Source organism: Dipodomys spectabilis, unplaced genomic scaffold (assembly GCF_019054845.1).
Source record: "Dipodomys spectabilis isolate Male_0828 unplaced genomic scaffold, ASM1905484v1 ptg000312l, whole genome shotgun sequence".
NCBI lineage: Eukaryota > Metazoa > Chordata > Mammalia > Rodentia > Heteromyidae > Dipodomys > Dipodomys spectabilis.
In genome coordinates, this window is record NW_024870989.1 from 5850658 (window position 1) to 5863398 (window position 12741).

Below are 12741 nucleotides of genomic sequence, written 5' to 3' on the forward strand. Positions count from 1 at the left end.
CTAGCAAGATCAATAGAAAGCCCACGGATTGGGAGAAGATCTTTAATAGCCATACAACGGACAAGGGTCTCATATCTAAAATATACTTGGAACTCAAAAAATTAAACCCCCCAACAACAAATCCTCAAAGAAACAACTGCCCAATAAATAAGTGGGCGAAAGAATTAAAGAGAAATTTCTCTGAAGAAGAAAGAAGGATGGCCAATAGACACATGAAGAAATGTTCAACATCCCTAGCCATAAAAGAAATGCAAATCAAAACAACATTGAGATATCACCTCACTCCAGTTAGAACGGCAAAAATCAAGAACTCTAACAACAACAGATGCTGGAGGGATGTGGACAGAAAGGAACTGTACTTCATTGTTGGTGGGAATGTAAACTTGTTCAACCACTTTGGAAAGCAGTATGGAGGTTCCTCAAAAGACTTCACATAGAATTCCCCTATGACCCAGCAATCCCACTTTTGGGCATTTACCCAAATGTTTACAAACAAGACCACACTAAAGCTACCAGCACAACTATGTTTATTGCAGCATTATTTACCATAGCTAAGATATGGAACCAACCCAGATGCCCCTCAGTAGATGAATGGATCAAGAAAATGTGGTATATATACACAATGGAATTCTATGTCTCCATCAGAAAGAATGACATTGCCCCATTTGTTAGGAAATGGAAAAACTTGGAAAAAATTATATTAAGTGAAGTAACCCGGGCCCAAAGAAACATAGGTCCCATGGTTTCACTTATTTGCAATATCTAGTATATGTACGAGTCAAGTAGAAAAGGTCAGATAATGTGATGTCAGGAAAATGAACCCTTAGATCTGTATCTTAATGTTTTTTTCTTTCATGCATGTGTTTCTAATGCATTTATAAGATTATTTCTTTGTTGCTTTGCATGTCCCTCCCCCACAGTATAACCCCTGCTTTCACTATATTTGCTGTCAGTATAACTTCTGGAGGAGATGGGGAAAAACCAGTTGTTTAAGGATACAGGTGGACCTGTTGCAACAATGAGAAATACAAGTTGTCATGTCCAAAACGAGCTTTACAATATCGGTGCGGGGGGGGGGGAGGGGGGAGGAAGGGAGGGGCAATGGAAGGATTGGGATTGGGGGGGGAAGGGGGAAGCTGTGATGGGATGTGAAGGGTAAACAAAGGAGGAGGCCGCAATGCTTGGTAAGAAATGCACGCATTATCCTGCCCATGTAATTGTAACCCCTCTGTACAGTATGTTCTCAAATAAAATAAAATTAAACTAACAAAAAAAAAAAAAAAAGAAATCCTGGAAGAAAAAATGGCATCTCTATACTATGTGATGCCCAATTTTTAGGTATTTCATCCTGCCTCCATTTAATGAATGTGATTGTTTAAATCCTTCATAATTTATTAATTAAAATCAATCAGTGTCCTATAATATAATTGTGTTTGATTTTATCCTAGAATGATTCAAGGAGTGCTCATTCAATTAGGACAAACATCACATTCCATTGGTATTCATATGGATAGGAATGAGTTTCTTAGGCTCTCCTGCCATTTGAATGTGGCAGGATCTGGATTGGAACTGTGGGCTCCAGCTCCCACCACTTAAACTTGAGGATAGGGAACCCAACTGTCTGTGCAAGAACATCAACAAGACCAGTGATAAGGCAGGCACAAGTGTCTCTCAGCATTCCTCCTTGATACTTATAAGGCTGTGATAGGAGGATCATGGTCAATGTCACCCTAAGCAGAAAAGTCCTGGAGCTCCCTTTCCTACTTCAGTGCCAACAAACCAGAAGTCAGGCTGTATGGCTCCAGTTGTAGAAGGCTAGCCTTAAGCAAAAGCAGCTCATCGACTGTGCCCAGATCCTTAGTTTAATATCTGGAACTGGCAACAAACAGACATACAGAACAATCTGTGCAGCCATCCAGCTAAAGCAGGTCACCCTCAGCAGCCTTTATTTACATTTTATACTGAGGCCAATGCAGGAACAAGCACAAACCAGGCAGGGAAAGAGAAGATGAGGTTTCTTAGAAGTAATCAGTATTCAGAAAATTAAACTTGGGAACATAAAATGGTAGCATACTTACGTAAAAACTACCATTAAAAAAAAGATGAAGGGGATGGGAATGTGGATTACTGAGAGTCATTTCCTACCATGCAAGAAGACCTGGGTTTGATTCCTCAGTAGCACATACACAGGAAAAGCCAGAATTAATTCTGTGGCTCAAGTAGTAGAGAGCTACAGAGAGTGCCAAGGCCTTGTGTTTAACCCAAGAACTGGCAAAGAGATAGCTAGGTAGATAGGTACGTAGGTAGGTAAGTAGATACATAGATACATAGAAACATAGATACATAGATAGATACATAGAAAGATGATAGATGAATCTGGTTTGGATGTCAGGAGGAAAGAAGGGCTTTCGTAACTGTTTTCTACCTTCAAATACAATGTTACCCTGGAGTTCTTCCTGCTAACAAGGCTAGGGCTCAGATCCTGAGAACTTCATTTGAACCCAGGATGGGTCAATAATGTTTCTTTCCTGCTTCTATAGCTGGAGAACTCTAAGAACATTTAGAGTGCAAGTACTTATCACCAACGGAAACACAGGAAACTCTTGAACTTTTGACATTTCAACAGTGGAAGTCTGAGTGTCTTAGACTTTCCTGCCCTGGCTGGCTTCACCCTGTGATCCTGAGACCTCAGCTAGGATGACAGGTGTGAGGTACGGTGCTCTGCTAGGTTCAGAACTGTAATGACATTGACAATACAAGTCAAGGCTCATCACAAAGGGTTTGGGGAGCATATTAAACCTTTCAACAATGGACCTTTCAGAACCCTGTAGGACACAATGTTGTAATTCTAGAGTCTGAGAGGCTGGGCATATGGATGTGCTACACTTGAACCTGAAGCTCTGACTCCAATTCTGGTGTACATCAGCGTTCATTTCCAGAGAATGTTCTCCTAATCAGCAAATAAGAAAAGTAATTTGATTGACCCTCACTTTTTTCCAGTTGTCTGTCTGGAGCTCAAACCTGGGCACTGTCCCTGAGCCCTTCAGTTCAAGGTGAACACTCTACCACTTGAGTCATAGTGCCACATGTGGTCTTTTTGTGGTTCATTGGAGATAAGAGTCTAACAGGTTTTCCTTGCCTAGGCTGTATTTGAACTGTGGTCTTCAGATCTCAGCCTCCTGAGAAGCTAGGTATCCAGTTGTGAGCCACTGGCATCTGGCCTATTGTTTCTCACAGTCCTGGGGCTTGACCTTAGGGTATGGGTACTGTCTCTGAGCTTCTTTTTCTCAAGGCTAGCGCTCTACCACTTGAACCACTCCACAGCTTCTAGGTTTTTCTGAGTATGTGGCACTGAGGATTCAAACCCTGGCATTCATGGATGCTGAGCAAGCTCTATACCAATAAGCCACATTCCCAGCCCCACCCTTAAAATTTTATCCCGCAACTTGCCTATCCTCAAGAAAAGGCTTCTGAGTGTAAATCATCTAAAGAAATCCCTTAGGAAGTTGTCAAAAGATAAATAAGAAAAAGCTCACACTTAGGAGAGACTCTAAACGTGATGACTGTGACTAATGCCTCCATTTAATTATGTATCATGTTTCAACACTTAATAAAGTATTAAGGAAAAACGAGTCAATGACCTAATTTATTTTGTATAATTTTGTAATAGATGTACAAAACATAATAAATATTATGTGTATAAATAATACTAAATACAATAAACTATAAAATGTATAAAATAAAATAAATACAAAATCAATTAAAATCATAATATGTAATAAACATACACATGTAAATATATAATATATTACACATATATAGAAATATTTTTTCTATTGCAGGTCCTTCATTCAGAACTCTAGTCTGAATTTCTTTTCCTCCAGGACAGTGAGTTTTTCATTCACCCATGGTGCAAAAGAGTTACCTGGAATGTGAGATCAAATCCCAGCAATGATGGAAATACTGCCCCCAGTTCCAAGACAGTGACTAAATTTTTTAAAATCAAGCAGTTATGCTTATTCAGTTCCATACTGAACATTAAGAAAAAGCAGTGTAGAATTTTGTACATCTATTCAGACATTTTTCCCCTACCCCCAAAAGGCTTCTCTGAGTATGACTTTTTTCATTTTTTTATTGTAAAAATATCATACAGATGGGTTACAGTTAAATGAGCAAGGCACATTTCCTATTGAACATTGTTGCCTCCTCCTTTGTTTTCCCCATACCATCCCTTCCCTCCCATCTCCATATCTACTCCCCCTGCCGATCTCAGTGACTTAACTTATTATTTTTGGCTTTGCACAGGGTTTGATCTCAAGTAGTGGCAACTCTGAACTTTCCCTCACATTGCGACACATTTACCAAGACCCTGAGTTCAAATTCCAGGCTAGGAAAGACAAATGGGATTGCATAAAGTTGCAGAGCTTCTGCAGGGCAAATGACATAGCTAGCAAGATCAATAGAAAGCCCACGGATTGGGAGAAGATCTTTACTAGCCATACAACGGACAAGGGTCTCATATCTAAAATATACTTGGAACTCAAAAAATTAAACCCCCCAACAACAAATCCTCTAAGAAACAACTGCCCAATAAATAAGTGGGCGAAAGACTTAAAGAGAAACTTCTCTGAAGAAGAAAGAAGGATGGCCAATAGACACATGAAGAAATGTTCAACATCCCTAGCCATAAAAGAAATGCAAATCAAAACAACATTGAGATATCACCTCACTCCAGTTAGAACGGCAAAAATCAAGAACTCTAACAACAACAGATGCTGGAGGGGATGTGGACAGAAAGGAACCTTACTTCATTGTTGGTGGGAATGTAAACTTGTTCAACCACTTTGGAAAGCAGTATGGAGGTTCCTCAAAAGACTTCACATAGAGCTCCCCTATGACCCAGCAATCCCACTTTTGGGCATTTACCCAAATGTTTACAAACAAGACCACACTAAAGCTACCAGCACAACTATGTTTATTGCAGCATTATTTACCATAGCTAAGATATGGAACCAACCCAGATGCCCCTCAGTAGATGAATGGATCAAGAAAATGTGGTATATATACACAATGGAATTCTATGTCTCCATCAGAAAGAATGACATTGCCCCATTTGTTAGGAAATGGAAAAACTTGGAAAAAATTATATTAAGTGAAGTAAGCCAGGCCCAAAGAAACGTAGGTCCCATGGTTTCCCTTATTTGTAATATCTAGTATATGTATGAGTCAAGCGGAAAAGGTCAGATAATGTGATGTCAGGAAAATGAACCCTTAGATGTGTATTTTAATGTTTTTTTCTTTCATGCATGTGTTTCTAACACATTTATAAGATTATCTCTTTGTTGCTTTGTATGTCCCTCCCCCACAGTATAACCCTTGCTTTCACTATATTTGATGTCAGTATAACTTGTGGAGGAGATGGGGAAAAACCAGTTGTTTAAGGATACAGGTGGACCTGTTGCAACAATGAGAAGTACAAGTTGTCATGTCCAAAACGAACTTTACAACGTTGGTGGGGGGGGGGCTGGGGGGGGAGGAAGGAGAAGGATTGGGATTAGGGGGGGAGGGGGGAGGCTGGGAAGGGATGTGAAGGGTAAACAAAGGAGGAGGCTGCAATGCTTGGTAAGAAATGTACACATTATCCTGCCCATGTAACTGTAACTCCTCTGTACAGTATGTTCACAAATAAAATTAAATTAAATTAAAAAAAAAAAAAGAAAAATGGCAGAAATTCCAAACCAGGGAGCTTTATTTTTTATTTAGTTAAATGATTAATTAATTTTTTAATTTAATCTTTATTTTGCCAACACAGGGGTTGAACTCAGGTCGTACAACACTGCCTCAGCTTCAATCGCCCTAGGCTGGAGTACAACCTCTGGACCCATAGCCGATCTTGGGATCCTAGGCCCAGAGGGCATGCACGAAGAAAAAAAAGTAGGATACCACAAAAAGTGCCGAGCTGCAGAGGGCTGGGGATTTACATTTTTTATCTTTACACGGTGACCATCTTGGTTCTGAATGAAACAGCTGCAATTGGACCTGACCAGCCATTGCTGAAGGCTGGTGGGCTATCAGGGAAACCATAGGCCTACCTGTCAAGCATAGGCCCTGGGTTCAAATCCCGATCCTGACACCTACCAATGGCAGGAGATCACAAGAGACTAATTCCTGTGCATATGAATACCTATTGAAAGAGAACTTCATGCTTCAGTGTAGTCTAAAATTGGAAGCAATAATACTATCATACGGATTGATCTTAATTAATAGTTTATTGAACATAAAAAGAATAATATTCCTTCAGTGGCAGTATAATAAATGCCTAAAAGTTGGTAGGAACATAGTAGGTTTCATTCAATCATAGACAAACAGATCTGGAGCTCCTTTCCAATATGTATTTATTTGTATACCACCATCTGCCTATCCATGTATCACTGTTTTGGCTAAAACTGGGGCTGGATCTCAGCACTTGGGAACCACCTGAGAGCTTCATTGGCTAGAGGCTGCTGTGCTCACACTCATCCATTCATGAATTGGGACTGCTAGGCCATGACTTCAGATCCAAGCACTGCCAAAAATATAATCTTGCAGTAAGAAGCCGAGTATGACATATGTTTTCCTTTTCTGGGAGAGTCCTGAGTGTCAGGCATGATGGATATCATATCTACAAATCTGGATGCTGTGATAGGATGTAAACAATGTAATAAATGGTAGCGGTGTCATCAGAGTCAATAAAATAATTGCTAAATAAATTAATAAAACCAGAAATACAATGAATAACTACACCAAACACAATATGTACTGAATATTTGTATAGAATTATAAATCCTATGTTTAAAATGGATATAAAGAGTATGTTTTCCCAGGCTGAAGCTTGAATTCAGACCTAGGGAACAGGCCTGACTTTCTTGTCTTCAAGCATGGTCAGATTCCCTGCTCTCACAGTGCTGCATATTTACCCAGACCTTGAGTTCAAATACCAGGCCTGGCAGAAAAAATGGCACGAATTGCAAACCAGGGGGGTAATTTTTTTAATGGCGGGTTATTGTGGAAGCCATTGTCCTGCATGACAACATAGGTTGTGAGCCCTGGAGAAGCAAAAGTTGAGGAGGTGACACCTCCACAAATTGAGCATCGCAGAGGATGGAGACATGCCCCAGACCTAGAGGGATGTGGCTCTGCGAGCACTCTCAGAGGCTGAAATCCACAGGGGGAAACTCCCACTGCAGGAGTGGTGACCCCTTTGCAGGGAGCACCACACAGCAGCTCAGTGGCAGACAGAGCTGGAACCACAGGCCTCCTGCCCCATGACCTGCCACCAGAGCAGGCGTGGGGATGGGAAGTGGGACAGGGGGCATCCGAGAACAAAATCTGCTTCATCCATGACCTGCATGATGACGTGGACTTCCATAGTCCAGCGGATGAGCACCACCATTGATGCAGCCAGCTGTTGGCACACATCTGCACTGTCTTGGAGTCCCTCATGGCGTGTAAAGAGCAGATGTTCATCCTGGATGAACTGTGTCTGGAGAAAGCCAAGCGCGTGTGCTGGCTCTCCCAGGAGAAGATGGAGAAAAGAGAGCTGGGGGAGCTGCTGTTCCTTCTTGCAGGGGAAAGAGCGGATAGAAGGCTCCAGATGCCGGCACAGGATGAGCCCCTACCACTGCAGCTGCTTCAGATGCCTCAGGCTCTGGGGTGGGCAAAATGAGGGAGGAGCAGAAAGGTTTTGAAGAATTGCAACTTCAAGACAGCTTGGAAACTGCCAGAGGAGAGGTCTGGGTTCCCGACCCTGTAGATGACTCCCCTGTGGAGCACATCCTGCAGCAGATGCCCCACATCCAGAGCCACCTACAGCTGGTAGGCTTGGTCAAGGAGCGCTCCCTTTCTTTCTTCTGTAGACTGATGTGGATGATGACTTTCTATGTGACATACTGATTCTCAAAAGCCACGTCAGCCACCAGAAATAAGTGGCCAGTCAGCCTTCTCTCAGGCCTCCATCAGCAGTGTGATGGGAAGGGTAAACTGAAGGTCAGGTAGGGCAGAGGCTGCTGGGAAGGGGCCCGAATTCAAAGGACATCTAATAGCCCATTGGTGGCCAGGGAAGAGACTCATGTTATGCTTATCTCAAACAATAAATTGTTTTCAAAGGAAAGAAAAGCCTCCAACAAAGATTTGTTCTTCAAGCCCTCTGGCTTGAACTCAGGGCCTGGCCCCTGTCCCTGAGTTCTTATTGGTTAAGGCTGGCACTCTACCAGTTGAGTGTTTTCTGATAGTTCATCAAAGATAAGAGTCTCACACACTTTCCTGCCCAAGCTGGCTTGGCACCATGATCCTCCAGATCGCAGCTTCCTGAGTATCTAGGATGACAGGTATGAGCCCCCAGTGCCCAGCTTGTGATGACTTTTGAAGGCATTTTGTCAAGTCTGTAAAAGAAGTCTCAAATGGCCTGGATAGACCATGACCCAATCAAGGAGCTGGGATGGGGGAAGGCTCACCTTCTAGCCATTCTGTTCTCCAAAATTAAAGATGCCAGTTGGTGTTGTAGGCATCAAATACCTAGGCCAACAGCCATCAGGCTTAGTGGGGAATAGGTAGAGAATATCCAAAGATTGCAGTGTAGAAATCTCTGATTTTGCAAGCATGTGGTGTGTGTGTGCGTGTGTGTGTGTGTGTGTGTGTGTGTGTGTGTGTGTGTGTGTGTGTGTGTGTGTGTGTGTGAACTCAGGGCCTAGGCTCTATCCCTGAGTTTTCTTGGTCAAGCCTAGTACTCTGCCACTTGAGCCACAGTTCCACTTGCTTTATGATGGTTAATTGTAGGTAGGAATCTCAAGCACTTTCCTGTCCAAGGTGGCTTGGATCAAGAGTAAACACAATTCAGAAAGAATGACATTGCCCCATTTGTTAGGAAATGGAAAAACTTGGAAAAAATTATATTAAGTGAAGTAACCCGGGCCCAAAGAAACATAGGTCCCATGGTTTCCCTTATTTGCAATATCTAGTATATGTATGAGTCAAGCGGAAAAGGTCAGATAATGTGATGTCAGGAAAATGAACCCTTAGATACATATTTTAATGTTTTTTTCTTTCATGCATGTGTTTCTAACGCATTTATAAGATTATCTCTTTGTTGCTTTGTATGTCCCTCCCCCACAGTATAACCCCTGCTTTCACTATATTTGCTGTCAGTATAACTTGTGGAGGAGATGGGGAAAAACCAGTTGTTTAAGGATACAGGTGGACCTGCTGCAACAATGAGAAGTAAAAGTTGTCATGTCCATAACGAGCTTTACAATGTCGGTGCGGGGGGGGGGGGGGGGGGGGGGAGGGGAGGGGGGAAGGAGAAAGATTGGGATTGGGGGGGAGGGGGGAGGCTGGGAAGAGAGGTGAAGGGTAAACAAAGGAGGAGGCTGCAATGCTTGGTATGAAATGTGCGCATTATCCTGCCCATGTAATTGTAACCTCTCTGTACAGTATGTTCACAAATAAAAAAAAAAAAAAAAGAGTAAACACAACTCACAGGTACAATCCCCATGGTGGGCAACTCCTGCCCCCTGCTGGCCAGACGTGGAACATGAGAGGCCATGCCATTGTCCTCTAGATTTCAATTGGGGGAAGTGACCAGGGACAAACGGACTTTTGCTCACCATGGGTGCTGATGCCAGAGCAGATCTGTTCCACCCTAGGCCAAGAGAGCGCCAGGAGTCCCAGATCCCAGGGGCACAAGGAAGGGAGAGGTCAGCTCCAGGCCGAGCTAAGAGGCTTTGCCCACAGACACCCCAACATGGCCTTCCTGATCACCATAAGATCTGACAAAGAACAACCCCAAAAAAAACAAAATTGGAGCTGTGGGTCAAAGTGCTACAGCTCTAGCATTGAACCAGAGAGATCAGGGACAGAGCCCCCAAGATTTGAGTTCAAGACCCCTAGCTGACCCTGCCCCATAAAACACAGGTTGGCTAAAGTAAACTTGTAGGATTTGTAAAGTGTTTCTGAAGAATGGTGATACTAAAGAAAGCACCCTAATTCTAATGACAGCTATGTGCTGAGTCCTTCACAGGGTGCTGTTTGCTGGGGCCTTCCCACATGGAGTTTTGTTCTGAGTCCTCAAAAAGGTGCTGTTTTCTGAGTCATCCCAAAGGGTGCTATGTGCTGAGTCCCTGAGAAGAGTGGGCCATGCTGAGTTTTTTAAAGGGTGCTGTGTCCCTTACACAACGTACTATATGCTGAGTCCTTCAAAAGGTGCCGTGTGCTAATTCACCCCAAAGGGTGCTGCTATGTGCTGAACCTTTGAGAAGTGAGGGAGGAGGTGAATTTTTCAAGTGCTTTGTGCCAAGACCTTAAAATAGGGTGCTCTGTACTGTCCTGCAAATGGTGCTCTGGGCTGAGCCCTTTGACAGTGTGGTATGTACTGAGTCCTTCCACACTGTGGTATATTCTGAGTCTTTCAAAATTGTGCTATCTGCTCAGTTTATTGAAGGGTGCTATGCACTGAGTGCTTTACACAGAGTGCAATGTACTCAGTCCTTCAAAGGGGGCTGTGTGTTTCTTAACACAGGATGCTATGTACTGAGTCCCTGGGAAACAGTGCTGTACGCTTGAGTTTTTCAAAGCATGCCATGTGCTGAGTCCTTTACACTGTGGGCTATGGACTCCCTCTTTCAAAGGATGCTGTGTGCTGAGTACTCTACACAGTGTACTATATACTGAGTCATTCAAAGGGAGCTGTGTACTGAGTCCTTTACACAGGGTGCTTTGGGCTGTTTTTTGAAGTGTGCTGTGTGCTGAGTCATCTCAAAGGGTGCTATGTTCTGAGTCCTTGAGAGGCAGTTATCCCCAACAAGCACACACACACAAACACACACAAACACACACACACACACACACACACACACACACACACACACAAGGGTCACTGTACACCTGCTTGGTGTGTAGAGTGGAGGGGGAAGGAGGAGAGTCTCCTCCCGTGGTGGGGCTGAGGGGAGATTCGATCCCCCGGGCAGGTACTGGGGTTAGGGGGGTGTGATGAGCTGAGGTGAGGCTACAATTGCGTGGCCTGGAAGACTTAGGGCCCAGTCAGGGCTGGGCTTTCAGCAGGGGTGGGGGTGGGGGTAAAGGAGAAGGGAGCATGGCAAGGGAAGGAGGGGTAGGACCCAGGGCACACTGTGTTTGCAGTGCGGGGCCGGTGAACTCCATGGGGGCAAGGCAGCCCAGGAGAGAAGTGAGGGCAGAGAGAGAGAGAGAGCAGATCGAAGAGTGAGCACACACACAAAGGCAAGCAGCTTTATAGGCTGGCAACCTCCAAAATCTTAGTGCAGATCCTGGCTAGGATCACAGAGCATGTGTAGCCTGTGCAGCAGGACATTGCCACAGGCAGCTACTCGGAGGTGTGGTGGCCATGGCAGGCCTGAGTCTGAGGTCCCTGCCCAGGGAGTATGGCAGTGAAGGTGGCTAAGGCAGGGGCAGTGTTGGCTGATGAGGAGGAGCAGAGGCCATGTGCAGCCCCTACATGCCCCGCAGACTCCAGCCTGCCCACTTCCTGCAGCATTGCGTTTCAAACATGGTGTTTTTGGCTCAGACCCATGGTGCCTCTCGAAGTCGCCCAGTAGAGATGGCACGCCCCTGGCTTGCTTGCAGCCCCTAGCAGATCTCGGATCCCTGTCCTCGTACTCTGGGCCTGCATGCCTCTGGAGTCTCTGCCTACAGCTTCTCCCAGTAGCACACATGAGTGGCTGCCCCATGGGCCTGCACCCTGGGAACCCTCCTGCCAAAAGACCCTCTCCTGCTGACTTGGACCCGCCCCTCCTGCCTCCCCTCTCCTGTCCTGCTATTGTGTGTCCCATGCCCCACTGCCTGTCATGTCCCTGCCACAAATGTACCCCAGGGTTGGAGAGTGGGAGTGGGTGTTGACCCCGGGATCCCACCCCCACACTAGTAACCGGTGTACCAGGAAATGGAGTGATGCAGGAATGGGTTAGGAGGGGTTGCCACAGAGCTTGTGGCCTGGAACAGTGGGAGCCACACAGCTGCTCATCTGCACCCTTCCTCTTCCTGTTGGGAACCTGGTGGCTTTAGTCAGAGGTGGGGAGCAGCACCTCCACACCTGCCTTCTTGGGTCTTTTGCTTTTTGCTGGGAGTGGTGGGTGTTGGATGCAAAAGATAGGCCCTCCTTGCTGTGTGAGCCGTTGTCTTCTGTGCTCGGTCACCCTTTCACCTGAGGAGGGTCCCAGAAAAGCCCACTAGTTATGTGAGGGCACTTGGAGTCAGGTAGAAGGTGAATACCTGGGAAGAACACACCCCATCCGACACACATATACCTGACCTGTGCCCACCACGTCAGCTGTCCACAGTTCTCACAGGGTGATCACATTTCCTAGCTCTCCCAGCATCTGCTGGCTCACAGTCCATCTGCTCTCCTAGTCCTTCACAAGAATCCCCGAAGTCACCCAGAAGCATCTAGGCTGGAAATAGGGAGTCTGTCCATGTATGTAGCCTTTAGGACCCCATGCATTTCCCAACACTGCCCCCACCCCAGGTCAGACACCCCTCTGGGACACTGTGACCCCCCTGCTTGTTTTTAGTCCTGGCTCTGAGGATCCACCTATCTCAGGACACCTTCACACAGAATCCTGGCCTGGGATTTTGTTGAATGGTGAGTAAATGCTGGTTGTTCCCAAGGGAAAGTGTCTGGCCCTTGAGAAAGGGAGAGGCAGAGTGGTTCTGCGTTATTAGAGCGGTGCTCCT